The sequence below is a fragment of the Polypterus senegalus genome, chromosome 5 (assembly GCF_016835505.1).
Source record: "Polypterus senegalus isolate Bchr_013 chromosome 5, ASM1683550v1, whole genome shotgun sequence".
NCBI lineage: Eukaryota > Metazoa > Chordata > Cladistia > Polypteriformes > Polypteridae > Polypterus > Polypterus senegalus.
The window spans coordinates 58,149,539-58,159,854 of record NC_053158.1 but is presented as its reverse complement, the minus strand read 5'-3'; positions in this window follow the sequence as shown (position 1 = coordinate 58,159,854).

Below are 10,316 nucleotides of genomic sequence, written 5' to 3'. Positions count from 1 at the left end.
TTAAACTCTAATGTGATTGGACAATTGTTGACACAGTATTTCGAGTTCAAGTCAATGGTTCACAGTTCAAACAGTTAGTCCACCACTAACATAACTACAGATGAGTGAACCCGACTACAGAAATGGCAACTTCAAATGGAACTTTAGAAATCAAGAAATTTCAGTTATTTCTCTAATAAAATAAATTGTTCACTTGAAGAAGAAAAAAAAAAAAAAAAAAAAGAAGAACACAATGGAGCTTGGACTGGACCGACTTGAGAATTCAGCAGCAGGGAAGTGATCGAGGACAAGCTTACACATGACATTTTTCTGCTATACTAACTGGATGTGGTGTAACTAATGCCATTTTTGGCTTTCGAAGCATTGTGGACACCGATGGAGGTATGAGACCTAAAACATCCCTTAAAATGAATGTAGACCATCTAGACCAGAGTTTTTAGTCAGTGTGCCAGGGCACAGTGGTGCACTGTAAATGCTACCCAGGTGTGCCATGGGGTCTCAACTTGAAAAGGACAAGCTTCGCAGAGACCTGTCTGAGGAGGATAGATCTACCTGGAGAAGCTGGTATAAAAGCAGCCCTGTGTTCACTGTTGCAGACAAAGTACTTTGAGCTCTTCAGACGTGCCTCCATACTGCTAGAGTCCAACTGCCCTGGGTGTGTGGTTGCCAAGGAACCTCAGAGTTGGTGGATAATGGGCATACGAGTTTCCTCTGACACAGAGTGGGGCAGGAAAAGGGATGAAGCAGCTGGCAGATGCCACCAAAGTGCTCACTAAGTGCTGTGTATACAAAGGTTAACCTTGGAGCTCCATAACCCCGAACTTCTCTGGTAGTCCCACCCCTTCGGGCAGTTGAACACATGTGTCAAATATAATGTATTTGTGCTTAGTAAGATAGTGAGTAGCATGCTTTGGGATGATTATGGTTACAAAAAGTGTGACACTACAGAAAAAAAGGTTAGGAAACACTGATATAGAGGATGAGGGTATGGTCTTTGAAAATTTAAGCAAAAATTAATTGAGAAATTTTCAAGCCTGATGAAAAGTGGGTAAAATTTAAGTTCAAGGAAACATAGGTATTCTGATCGCAAAGGAAGAACAACATTTACAATAGGTTGGACTTGTCCTATGAGAGTAGTACAAGACAGGTTTGGGGTAGAGTTATGTTTTAAAGTGTAGGGGTCTGTGGTTCTTACCTGAATTTCTGCCCAGGTGAGGTAAACCTGGTAATTTGCATAGGACTGGGAAGACTGACAGCAGGTGTAGAATAAAGTTAGGGTGGAATCGAGTTTGTGGGTGAGCTAAATGATAAACTGGGATGCAAAACTTAAGAAAAACCAGAGGGTTAGTGATTTTACGAAGTGGACTTATGGAATGGAGGGAAATGGTCAAGGACTGTAACAGAGCAAGATACAGAGAACAAGAAAATATGGAAAAAGATGATATGCTGTGGCAACCCCTAATGGGAGGAGCCGAAAAAAGGGGAAGATTGGGTTTGCCTTTGCTCAGGATAGTAATTATATATTTTGTTAATGTTCCTACTTGCCTTTCTCTTTAGGTGTGGTTTTCTGGCCATTAGACTTGTATAACTGTAACTGATGCATATTTGTTTTAAGAAAAAGAATACTACAATTTATTGATAAACATTGTAGAAATACAATAGCTGCTTATACTGTAGTTTGACAGGATGCAAGAAGGGCAACTCCAAGAAACACATTACTGACTGAGGATGGTCATTGCCAAAATGTAAACCAGTCTGTTGTCAAATTCAAAACGTTAGCCATTAGTAAAGGTCCTTAACACTAGAATTACCAGAGCCTATGAAAAAACTCGTAGATCCAGCCCACCTTAAATCTGTTTGCACCTCTCCGCCAATGTCCTTTGTCCTGCAAATGTGCCGATAAAGACAAGCAGCCGGCTATTCCATCCCCCCACCGACTTAGAAAGTGCATGAACTTCTCCCAGCTCATACCTTGATTGATTATCTGGGAGTGAAATGAAGTTTTAGAGTGAAAATAATAGATCGTTATTTAGAACACACGCATTTCATGACATGCAGAGGAAAGGATAGTACAGAGCAGTAAGTTCAGCACTATATGCAATCATCAGATTCAAATGTTAACAATTCACACACACGCAAGGATCATCCTTCCTACATTTACAACGTGTGTACCTTTTACAATGTACACACTTCTCTCTATGCTGTGGTTTCTATTACACACCTGAAAGAAAGACAATATATGTGAAAACATCATCGCACTAATGCAATATTATTTGAAAACGAACAGTGTCAAATTGGGTGTGAATTTATGCTGGCGTTGTTACTTAGATTCAGATCAGGAGCTTATTCAGTGCGCGCAAGAACATGCAGGTGGCCAGTTGCTGTGTGCTACAACATGCTGGCAGTGATCAACGCACATGTACTGTGCAAGGCATGCACGGGGGCCACTGAGAAAAGAAAAGTGTTCATGGCTCAGCTTGCAGAGGAACTTCGTCGTCGCATCTTACTAGAAAAGGCGATGGAAAAAGAAAAGGAGGATTCAACATTGACAAGCATCTGTTCCAGACAGCCGCTTTACCCAGGAAAGTAAACCGAGTCAGTTTCACCCCACCCCTCCTGATCTGACTATTGTTACTTACCCTATTGGCCTTTCGATCCCATTCCATGAGAATCTCTCATTTGTACTTCTGCCAAGAAAACATGAAAATAAATTTTTGCTCTTAGCCATCACTACATAAGTACATGGGGTAAAGTAAGTTGGGAAAAAAAAAAGTGTTACAGCATAACAATAAAATTGTTTTAACCTTTTCAGAAAGCCTTCTACATGCAAAAGCCTGAACTGAAATCTTCAAGCAATAAAACCCCAAAAAGATGGATATTTTATGCATAATACTTTATGAAATCTCACTTTAATGTAAAAGTAATGCTGGGCGGTATACCAGTTCATACCAAAAGTTGTTTATTTTTGTTGTGATATGGATTTTTCTTAAACTGCAACACCGGTTTAAAAAGCCTAAGTAACGTTCGGAACGTGGCGGAGCGGGAAGCTGTTTAAGGGGGGGACCCTTTTCACTGCTGCACCGTTAGTTGGAGGTATTGAGCGGAGAAAATGGGCAGAGAACATTCCAAAACTGAAACTGTAGCAGACGATATAGTTGAACATGATGACACAAAAGAACTTTTGCCGAAAAAAGGAGCTTTGTCTGTTGTCTGTAGATACTTTGTTTTTAAAAGGTTGGATGTGGACCATTATGTTCAAATGTTTGAATACAGTTTCTATACTACTGGATAATACTGCAAGCCATGTTGCACTTGTTTTATTTGTTTCAATACTGTGTAATGTACCTGGGTATTGTGTAATAGTGGGACGACATGTTGCTTTAATCTCGACGCTTATGACGAGAATAAAGTCAACATATTGACTTTATTCACATAATTTGTCATTAAAGTAGAACATCGTAAACTAAACATTTTAAAATGATTAACTAGATCTTCTCAAACCCCATCATAACTTAATGAAGCATATTAAATGCTTTGTGTTGTGATCCTCGAGCCATGTTAATCACTACGTGCTTCTTAAATTGACTTCCTCTTGCACTAAGAGAAGGCGCAGGCAGCACACAGAATACATTCATTTCATGATATTCCTGCTACCTGAACATTTAGAATGCTAAGATAAATACTTGATATAATTTTCATGATGAAATGCAATAAAGAATGTATTATGTGGGGGCACAGTGGTGTGGAGGTTGCACTGCAGCCTTGCAGCAAGGGGGTCCCGGGTGTTCCCTGCCTTGAATTTGCATGTTTTTCTGGTGGGTTTACTCGGCGTGCTTCAGTTTTCTTTCAAAGTTATGTAGGATGTGGGGTTGTTATGCTAGATTGACCCTAGTGCATATATTACTTGTACTCACCCTGCAATGTGCTGATGCCCCATTCAGGATTTGCTCCTGCCTCACACACAATGCTTGCTGGGATGGGCTGAACCCTGAATGGATGGCGTAATTAAAAATGTATAATGAACATTTTTTTAAAGTTCTGAACACTCCGTGGTCTAAGTTTATAACTAGTTTTAATTTCACAAAGACGTTTATCGTGTGGCGATTGGTTATGTGGAGAAAGAAAAAGAATGGATAGGAACTGGGGTTTTGGTATGTCAGATAGAGACAGCACTTGTGCAATAAAGAAAGCCCGCTCAGAAGAACATCCATTGAATTCTGTGTTCATGTCTCCGACCACCATATCACAAAACCAACATTTACACAAGTTAAACATGTGCGATAACCATTCATACATCCAGTTTTTTGGCGCCTCGTCACATCTGCCATAAAGTTCTCTAAAATGAACGTACATCTGGTGGCCCCTTATGGCGAGGGAGCAGCACTACCACCACACTACCGTGCATGTTTAATACCTGCTTTAATGCATTTCATCATGAAAATAATATCAACAATTTATCTTAGCATTCTACATTTTCAGAGAGCAGGAATATCATGAAGTGAATAGATTCTATACAGCGATTGCTGCCGGCACCTCCTCTTAGTGCAAGAGGAAGTCAGTTTAAGACGTGCTTAGCGATTAACAACTGGGTCGGGGAAGACTTAACGCAAAGAGGGGTTTGAGAAAATCTAGTAAATTAAACACTGATTTTAGGAGGAAGTTTAGTTTATGACATCCTACTTTAATGAAAAAATAAACTACGAGAATAAAGCGGAAATGTCGACTTTAATCTCGACATAAACAGTGAGAATAAAGTGGAACTGTCGACAATATAGTCAACATGTCAACTTTATTGTCGACATATTTTTTTTTTTCTTCACCGTGGCCCTAATACGCTTCTGTAGGGCTATACCCACAAATAGCATTAGAAATGCAAGCTGTAGTTTTATTATTTATGTATATAGCTTAGCTTGAAGCAAGATCCATATCAATGCAGTTTTCCTTAATGATGGTTCAGTTGATAAAAATATCACCAAGTTGCACTTGTTTTGTTTTATTTTGTGAATACTGTGTAATGCACCTGGGCTTGAAGTCTTGAAGTAATAGTTATACTGGAAGTTGCAACTATTGTTTATTTTCTTATTATTTATTTAAATATCATGCAGTTTAATCATGGTAAAGTTGTTTAAAAAATCACTTTAACGTGTCAGTGGACAGAGATTAACATTAACAGAAAGTGTAGTTGGTTTACAAAAAATATTTACTATTTATTCCTTTTCTAAGACATATTCAGTGCAATACAACTTTTGACAAGCACCTCTGGATATTTTACTAAGTCTAAATTGTGGTTGAAAATATGTTGTCAAAATTTTAGTTTGTTTGCATAACTTGTTCAATAAAAAGGTTCTATATTTTGACTGCAACTGTCATGAAGTGTGATTCTTTCTCTTCATTAGTGCCACCCCCTTGAAAACCATCACTTTATGGGGCCGTGCAAACCTGTATTATACTTGTGTGCACATTAAAATGTTTTTTGTACAATTCTCATGACAATGGAATAGGTCATTCTTAGCCAGTCTACTGCAGTAATTGCAGTGGAAAATGTGGTTAACATTCACTCATGCAAGGAAAAAAAAAAAATACTGTGGATACCATAAAACCGGTATAATTCTGAAAAATACTGTGATATAGAATTTTGGTCATTCCGCCCAGCACTATGTAAAAGCTCTAATTATAACACGTAACTTGAGAGGTTGGCTGCATTTTGGTTTCATAGTCTTTTCAGTTTATAATTTCAAATTTGCAACTTTAGTGCAATGTCACAGCCAGCTTGGCCTTGCTCTAATGCACAACTTTGAATTAGAATGGGCCAAAATGTTACGTTAAGATTCAACAATTGTGTCTAAAATAATCAAAAGCTTGAAAAACATGGAAGCTTACCTAACACAGTCACAAACTTGTTAAATGTTAAAAGTCAAACATGAGTGAGAGGAGATCACTAGCCGACTGTTTTACTAGCGCTACTTTTAAATATATCTTAACAGTTTACAATACCAAGCTTTTAAGAATGATATAGATGAATGATAATACCACATGGTTCATTATGTTAAATTGGTGTAGTCTTCACCTTGCTGTTAAAACTCTTTATTCTCTATAACTCCTTAGGGAAAAGCGTGACTCTTTCTTGCCCATTAGTTTAGCTGCATTGAAGTTAGGCTTCTTCTTAATCTTCCCAGGCTGGGCTCAATTACTGGCACAACACATAGCCTTGAATGAGTGGACCTTTGAGCATCCAGCTCCAAGTAGCTACGGACAGTAGCTTCCAGGCTCAGAGGAAATGTTTTCTTTCACCCAAGAGAGTGAGGTCAACTCTCCAAAGAGACATGCAAGTGATATCTAGAAGAGTTTGCTTATGGTTCCAAGTTTGAACATGAAAGCTCTTTTTGGTGCCTTTTTATCTGGATGAGTCTCTGCAGACACGTCAACTCATCCTTTTATCATCAGATGAAGAAAAGATCAAGTTTACCAAGTGCCGTTAGAAGTGCAGTCTAGCCATTTATTATACTGTTCATTCAGTGATGCAGGTCATGGTAGAATGGCTAGCTTTCCGAATCCACAATAGGTCTGTTCCCTTGTATCCCACTTAAAGCATAGCAAAATAGGCAATGCCCTCTTCATTCTATACTCTCTATAATCTGCCACAACAATGGGCTTGGCTTGGAAAAATCAATTTCAGATCAGGTCATAAGAACAAAATACGGTCCAGTTATTTATACCAATTTAATGCTAGGTGGGCTAAAATGTTGCCTCATCTGAATTGAATCCCTGAAGGAGAAGACTGTGCAAATGAGGATTATGCCATTAAAGAGGGCTGGCAGTCAAACATCTGCCAACTCCTGACACACATCAGATTCATACTGGTTTAAGGTATTTCTTGTCTGGCTTTCATTTTTGTCATTAAAAGACACTAATACACAAAACCGTTGCCTAAAAATTGTATTATATACGCCTTATTTTCCATAAAATTGTACTTCCACAGGACTACCTAAAACTTACACTTCTTACACCTAATCATTAATGGGGGGAAAAAATATTTACTTAAAAAAAATAAATAAAAAAAAAAAAAGTACAAATTACAGCAGCTTGTTTTAAGAGGGAATTCACTTTACTCTTGTGAATTCAGTAAACCACATTTAAACATGGGAATCGGTTAACGTTAAGGCATACAAGTATTGAGTGAAGATATTGCCTACCTGTATGAACCTTTTTTTTTCCAGATCTTTCCTACCAATGTGGTGGTGTTACAGGATTCTCAAAAAAAAAAAACATCTGGTTGTTTTAAGCTGATGTAGTTGCATTCCTGTCTGTTTTAACCCCATTTGAAATCAAGCACTTTTGGGGCTTCATGAAATAAATGTAAACACGCACTGCTCTTTATAACAATGGATTTAATCCGATTCCCTGAATTACTCATTTAGGTTACACCTTGCCTGATGAAGGGGCCTTAACTGCCTCGAAAGCTTGCATTTGTAATCTATTTAGTTAACCAATAAAAGGTGTCATTTCACCCTACTTTCTCCTGTATCAATCTATGGCTAACATGATACAACACTATTACTCATTTGGTCACAGAGTCAAATAAAACCTATTACCAGATTACAAGGAAAACAAACAACAAGTAAAATTATCCACTTGGACTGATTGAAATTGCTATGCCACCTTTAACAACAGTAACAGCTACCATGGATTTGCTGTACTTATTTGGTTAGATTCTCAGAGCACTGGCAAATAAATGACTCCTACTGATTGAATTTATTCATTTGTCAGTCTGCAATGAGAAATGGTTGTTTTATTTCCCAAACATCACACTTGCAACTTACTGGCTTTAACCAGATCATTCACCATCACTGATGGAGAGACCAAGAGTGTTAACTTCAGCTTACCAACAGACAAGCATACTTATGTGATGCAATTCTTGCAGCAGCCAAGGACTGCCACTTCATAGAACCCATAACTCTAGCCATGTTGGGCCTTGGGAAAACTTTTCCAGTTTTCCTTCATTCAATCTGTAAAATACTTAATTTCTCTAAAGAGATAATCCAAGTGCATTTTGGCAAGTTTGAGAAAAGCACTCTCTATCATTACCATGGATTTCATTTTCACAAGTTAATTTGTGATCTGTCAAGGCAGAAGACTGTAAATCCTTAGATATTGTTCTTGAACACTTTGGCAGGATGACCACACTTGGGAAACAAACTACTATGGTACTACTATGGTACCAAATGTATTTCTGTTGGACAACACACTGTAGTGCACATACAGAATTAGAAATTAACTTGCAAACCTCACCATCCTAATAAGATATCAACATTTTTCTGCTTTCAGGAACTACTTTGGATCATGGCATGATGTGTCTCTGGGACTGGTGTGTAAGAATCCCTTCTAATGCCACTCAGATTTATATTGGGAGTTTTGAAACACTTCACTACTTGTAGAAATTTTCTAAAACATCCCTATTTTGTGCTATATTTTTCATAGGCATCACCAAGCCATCTACAGAAACAACCCAAATGTTTCACTACACTGCTCCTTCAAAAGATAACAATGAACATCTCCCTTTGTACAAGTTTTTTGATAAAACCTCAAAACAAAACAATTAGCAAAGGGTTATTAGTTATTGTTAGGACATGATGCTGTTGCTCAGTTTTCTCTTGCTCTTTCTGGAATCTGACCCAAGTAATCATTTACTGACCACTCTTAAAAGAATCATTCAAGTTTTTTTTCAATATGACCGTTTGTCTCATCAGGCAATAACATGCCATAAAACAGTCCGGATTTCCGCCAAAGTACTGATGCAGGTGGCTTGCTAACCTTAAGATTGTGCATTTACTTACACCAACCATAGCACCCAAATTATTTTTCTATTCCTTACCCTCCTCCATAGAAACATTACAATCCAAAGAAACTAAGTTCACTGTAAAAAAAATATTGCAGAAACTCAGAGACATATTACTTTTCTATGGAATGGTACATACAAAGTAAATGTCTGCTTATTTGGCTAAATAATTACATAATTCAGAAAGGCCCAGTTCTCATTCAAAATAACGGTAACATTCATTGGTGAAAAATGGGCAATGTGATAAAGACATTCACTGGTGAAAGTTGTAATTTCTACCATAATATGCTATACATTTTACAGACCAATATCATAAGTCAACATGTACTGTATATGCTAAGTGAAAGTGAATAAATTATCATGGACTTTCTGAAACAGTACTGCAAACTTAACAGTTGTTATTGTACATTCAGTATGCTAGCTCAAATAGTTAAAAGTCACAAAACTTTAAAAAATGGGCTTGAACACATTACTTCACTGCATCTAAATATATTTTCACTACACCACTCTGGGTGCATTAAGGCAAACATTTAGATTAAAGCTACCCAGATAAATACTGAATATATATTTCATTTATATTTTGTATCTGCATGTACATTCTAAATAAATTTCCATAAAACTGTCAACATGTGCAAATGTAACACCACTAACTGCAAGCACCTAGATAATTACTACAAAATGCTAATTTTAATGCAGATGCCTGCTGCTGAAGCCAGCCAGATGTTCAACAAGCTTTGGACATTGGTCACCATTTTTAAAGGGTTCTCTGTTTTGAACAGAAGATGGGAGTTCAAATGTGAAAAGTCTGCCTATGTAGTACAATATAAATGTTACCATTCCATAGTCAACTGAGCCTCCTCCAAGAGGAACTAGCAAGCGGTTTGGGGGGGGGATTCTGTGATGGACACTTGCAGAGCAGAACTATGCTTTTGGAATTCAGGTCTGGGCACTGAAAAATATTTGAAAACCCATTTATCACAAATGAATTGTTAATAGGGATAAAAATTGCCAAAAACAATGAGTGAAAAACTACTTGCATGCAAACACACCACACACACGCTAGGGCCATATTTGGTGTCAGTCTTCCAAACCTGCAGATCTTGTACTGTGGGAAGAAACCGGAGCACCTGGAGGAAACCCATGCAGACATGGGGAAAACATGCAAAGTTCTCACAGTAAGGACCCAGGACATGAACCCTGTCCTTTTTACTGTGAGGAACTACCACTGCACCACTATGCTACCCAAGAATGCACATTTTAAAACAAAAAAACATCTCATGTATAGGGTAGAATCTGAGCGACAGCTTTGCGAAATAGGTTAAACAAATTGTCTAAATCATTTGAAATGTTTGGGTGTTAAAAAAAATTTTGAATATTATGAAAGCACCTTTAATTTTGCAAACTGATTAAATAAAATATTCATTACAGAAAAAAGTTCAAATAAACCTTTAACTGAGAATTTGGTGAACAAGTATTCATT